This window comes from Orycteropus afer, unplaced genomic scaffold (assembly GCF_000298275.1).
Source record: "Orycteropus afer afer isolate SDZICR_OR568_19922 unplaced genomic scaffold, OryAfe1.0 scaffold00149, whole genome shotgun sequence".
Lineage (NCBI taxonomy): Eukaryota > Metazoa > Chordata > Mammalia > Tubulidentata > Orycteropodidae > Orycteropus > Orycteropus afer.
In genome coordinates this window covers 1,997,246-2,003,013 of record NW_006921736.1, presented here as the reverse complement: position 1 = coordinate 2,003,013, position 5,768 = coordinate 1,997,246, and positions in this window count along the sequence as shown.

Sequence of the window (5,768 nt, the reverse complement as noted above, 5' to 3'; positions counted from 1 at the left end):
GGAAACCCAAGGAGGGGTCGCTATGAGTCGGGTTTGACTCGACGGCACATAACAACAACAACAACAAGTTCAAATGGTATTTCTGTTTTTAGTTTTTTAAGGAAACACCATACCATTTGCCACAAAGCTTGTATCATTTCAGTCCCACCAGATGTATATGAGTCCCAATCTTCCCACATCCTTGCCAGCATTTGTTATTTTCTGTCCTGTTGAACTTTGCTATTATTGCTGGGGTGATATGCTATCTCATCGTTGTTCTGATTTGCATCTCTCTAATGGCTAATGATTATGAGCAATTCCTCTTGCGTTTGTTGGCTGTCAGCATATCGTCTTTAGTGAAGTATCCGTTCATGTCTCTTGACCATTTTTTAATTGGATTGTTTGTCCTTTTGGTGTTGAGGTGCTGAAGATTTCTACAGATTTTGGAGATAAGTCCTTTGTCAGATATTTCATAGGCAAGTATTTTCTCCCAAGCTGTACATTCTCTTTTTACCCTTTTGATAAAGTCTTTCAATGTGCATAAGAATTTAATTTTTAAAAGGTCCCAGTCATCTAGCTTCTCTTCCTCCTGCTGGGCATTCTGAGTTATGCTTGATAGTATGCTTATGCTGTAAATTAGGGCACCTAGATTTGCCCCTAACCTTATCTTTGATGACTTTTATAGTTTTGGGTTTTACATTTAAGTCTTTGATCCAACTTGTGTTTGTTTTTGTGTATGGGGTGAAATATGGGTCTTATTTTATTTTTCTGCAAGTTGATATCCAATTTTTCCATTACCATTTGTTAAAGAGGCTATGTCTTCCCCATTTGATTTGTTTGTTTTTAAGTGTGATGGGAAGTATAAAGAAAGACAAGCATTTCTGGTTGGCTATGAGCTAAGACCCCAGTTGTTATAAATGGTTAACTCATTGGCTGCTAATTAAAAGGCTGGAGGTTCAAGTGTACCCAGAGGGACATCAGAAGAAAGTCCTGGCACACCACTTCAGGAAAACCAGTCATTGAAACCCTATGGAGCATAATTTTACTCTGACATACAAGGTATCACCTAAATCAGAACTGACTACATGGCAACTGGATGGTGAACTACAAAATGCTTCTAGCCATATTTTTTAATGTGGATAGACCTAGATTTTCACAGTCTGGGGTGAAGAGACGTATTTCAGGTACGGATAAACCAAAACCAAACCAAACTCAGCGCCATCGAGTCAATTCCAACTCAATGTGACCCACTTTGGGTTTCTGAGGTGGTAAATATGGAAATAGATTGCCCAGTCTTCCTTCCACAGAGTGGCTGGTGGGTTTGAACCTCCAACCTTCTGGTTAGTAGTCAAATGCCTTAGGCACTATGCCACCAGAGCTCCTGGTGTATGGATATCCTGTATGGATAAGGAGTCAGAATAAATTCTTGATAGAATTTAGGTCGGGCAAAGGATGCAAGGAAATAGGTTTTCCAAATTGTCAGAAACATAGACTCCAGTGCTAGAAGAAAGGACTTGTGAGGGACATCTTCCATTCTAACTGCAGTCAGGATGACAATCAGAGGAACTCTCAAGGAGAGTGTGTTCCAGGCAGCATATTGGCAGCAACTGTGAACTGTGGGACCCACTGTGTGTGTACAGACTCTGGGTTAGCCCCAAACATACCTCTATAGGAAGGGAGGGTCAAAGCCAAGCATATCCAGGTTACCCTACAGCACCCTGAGGTTGTCAATGCAAGATATAGGCAACAGCAAAAAGCTAGAAATGGCTTGATTTTTAAAGTGTTCTTGTTAAAGGTTTACAGAGTCAACACTTTCAGATCAATGGAGACAAAGAATACACTTTAGATCTTTATTCCATATTCCTGATTGTTGTATTATTGCTACCATGTATTAAGTGTTGGCATGAGTAAGGCACTATGCTAAGTACTTTTAATCTATTTTCTTATTTAATCTTGCTAATTATCTTATTAGGCAGTCTTTTCTTTTTCACATTTTAAATAATGTGGCACTGGAGCTTAGAGATGTTATGAAATCTTAAACTGAAGGAATCAGATTCCTGAGACCAACCTTTTAACCTCCACATATTACTCAGATAAAGCAAACAACCCAACACACTGCTCAGATGAAGCAAATGACACACAAAGATGAAATGATTTGCCAAAGTTCACAACCAGCCAATGACTGTTGGAGCAACAAATCATAATAAATGGCTAGCATTTGAATACCTACTAATACCAATTATTTTTCTAAGCACTGTATATGCATTATCTGCTTCAATTTTCACAAAAACCTATGAGAATTGTCTTAATTGTTGCTCCATTATACAGATGAAAAACAAGAAGCTTAGAAGCTTAAGTAACTTGTTCAAGGTCATGCAAGCAGAAAGTGGTAGAGTTGAAACTACAATTAGGAAGTCATAGGCCTAGATCAGCCCTCCTAACACTAAATCACAGATCTCAATTCTCTTCCTACGACAAGGAAATCTTTGAGAAACTCTTATATTCTTGTTTGATAACAATAAGGATTATTATTTTTAAAAATGCAGTTATTTAAAAGAATTTCAGAAACAAAGACATCTGATAATGTTTTCCAAAACAGAGGTATTCTCTTGGGAATCCTCCCATTACTCTGTTACTGTTTGTACAGAAGTTTTAAACAAAATGTGGTAGATTCATTCATCAATTTATTTCAAATAATGCCTTAATTTCCACATTGTTAGTTGGCATCTAGTTGCCTCAACTCATGGCCACCCCAAGTATCACAGAATAAAATGTTGCCCAGTCTTGCACCATCTTCATGATCTCTGGTTTGAGTCCATTGTTGCAGCCATTGCATCACTCCATCTCATCGAAGGTTTCCGTCACCTTCACTTGCCCTCCTTTTTACCAAATACAATGTCTTACAGCAGTCAGTCCTTCCTGATGATGCATTCCAATGAGTGAGTCAAAGTCTTGGACAATATTCTATGATTCATATTGGTTTTCACCGGCTGAAAACTTTTCTGTTGAAAACTATCCCCCTGGGTGACCCTGTAAGTATTTGAAATACCAGTGGCATAAGCTTCCACCATTATAGCAACATAAAATCCACCACAGGAAAACAAACTGACAGATTGGTGGTGGAAATTTCCAAATCAGTATATTAGAAGGTTTGGTTTGTTGATTCAGTAATAGTTCATCAATACCTAGGATTGTTAACCAGATTAAAGATTTTCAACTTACTTTAAGCAAAGATTTGTCCCTACCTTATGCATATCCCACTTCCAGATCTTCTAACTTCTTAAACTTTTAAAATATAGTTTAAGAAATCATCAAAGACCTAGAATTCCAAAAGTCACTGACAAGGTTTTAGAACCTATTGTCTGAGTTTCAGTGGCTGTTATGAGGTCAACAGACTTCTGCTCTTCACAGGTAGCACAAATCCACAGCATCAAGGAGATATAAGATATACACTTCATCTGTTGAATTGTCTATTCTCAAGCAAAAAAAAAAAAAGGAAATAATGGAAGGCATCCACAAAACAATGAAAGCTACCCAGTACCTGACATTAGAAGTTACAGATTTGACTCCTGCTGAACCATTTATAAACTGTGTGGCCTTGGGTGAATCACTACAACCTCTCTGAGGTGATGGTTCTTCACTTATGCAGGAGACAATGTAATCATGATTCTGGCGAATATGCAGAATTGTATGGCAGAATACACATTGAGACGTTTCAACAAACAGATGCTGCACTGGAGGTGCTTACTCATCTGTGCCAAGAAATTTGGAAAACAGCTACCTGGCCAACTGACTGGAAGAGATCCATATTTGTACCCATTCCAAAGAAAGATGACACCACAGAATGTGGAAATTATTGAATAATATCATTAATATCACACACAAGTAAAATCGTGCTGAAGATAATTAAAAAATGGTTACAGCACTATATTGACAGGGAACTTCCAGAAATGGAAGCTGGATTCAGAAGAGGACTTAGCATGAGGGATATCATTGCTGATGTCTGATGAATCTTGGCTGAAAGCAAAGTGTGCCAGAAAGATGTTTATTTGTGATTTTTTGTTTATGCAAACACATTTGACTGTGTGGATCATAACAAATTATGGATAACATTGAGAAGAATAGGAATCTAGAACATTTAATTGTGCTTATGAGGAACCTGTAAATAGACTAAGAGGCTGTCATTTAAACAGAACCAAGGGATACTGAATGGTTTAAAATCAGAAAGAGAGTGTGTCAGGATTGTGTCCTTTCACCACTCCTATTCAATGTGTATGCTGAGCAAATAATCCAAGAAGCTGGACTATATGAAGAAGAACACAATATCAGGATTGGAGGAAGCCTTATTAACAACCTACAGTGTGTAGCCGACACACCCTCACTTGCTGAAAATGAAGATGACTTGAAGCACTTATTGATGAAGATTAAAGACTACAGTCTGCAGGATGGATGAAATCTCAACACAAAGAAAATGAATATCCTCACAACTGGACCAATAAGCAGCATCACAATAAATGGGAAAATGATTGAAATTGTCAAAGATTTCATATTACTTGGTTCCACAATCAACATCCATGGAAGCAGCAGTCAAGAAATAAGACGATGTACTGCAGTGGGCAAATCTGCTGCAAAAGACCTTTTTAAAGTGCTAAAGAGCAAAGATGTCTCTTTGAAGACTAAGGTGTACCTAACCCAAGCTATGTATTTTCAATCACCTCGTATGCATGTGAAAGTTGGACAATGAATATGGAAGACTCAAGAAAAGGGGACGCTTTTGAGTTGTGGTGTTGGCGAAGGATACTGAAAGTACCATGTACTGACAGACGAATGAACAAATCTGTCCTGGGAGAAGTGCAGCCAGAATGCTCCTTGGAAGTCAAAATGGCCAGGCATCATCCCACCTACTTTGGTCATGTTGTCAGAAGGGACTATTTCCTGGTGAAGGAGATCAATACTTGGTAAAATGGAGGATCAATGAAAAATGGGAATGCACTACATAAGATGGATTGATACAGTGGCTTTAACAATGGGCTCAGGTGTAGCGGGGATTGTGTGGCTGGCATAGGTCCAGCCACTGTTCTGTTCTGTTATACACAGGATTGCTATGAGTTGGAGCTGACTCAGCACTTAACAACAGGAAGGCCTGGTGATATGCTTCTGAAAATCAGCCAGTGAAAACCCTATGGATCACAATGGTTTAATCTCCAACTGATGGGGATGACACAGGACTGAGTAGCATTACAGTTCCTTTGTGCTTGGGGTCACCATGATTCAGGTTTTACTGTGATCTTAATTTGCATTTCCCTTCTTACTAAGAGTTTAGTATGTTTTCATAAAGCAATACACATTATATGTATTTTCTTGTTTGAACGTCTTAATTGTAACCCTTGCCAGTTCTCCTATGAGGTAATTTGTCTTCCTGATTGATTTATGTGTTATGTATATATTACATACTATACATATATACCAATATCTCTCAACTCAATTCCAACTCATAGCAACCCTATAGAACAGAGTAGAACTGCCCCCATGGGGTTTCCAAGGCTATACATCTTTACAGAAGCAAACTGCCTCTTCTTTCTCTCATGAAGCAGGTAGTAGGTTTGAACCATAGACCTTTTGGTTAGCAGCCAAACACTTTAACCACTGAACCACTAGGCCTTCTTTTATACATATATACATATATAGAGAGGAGCTCTGGTAGCATAGTGGCTAAGGTACTTGACTGCTAACCAGAAGGCTGGCGGTTCAAACCCACCAGCCACTCCTCGGAAGGAAGGTTGGGCATT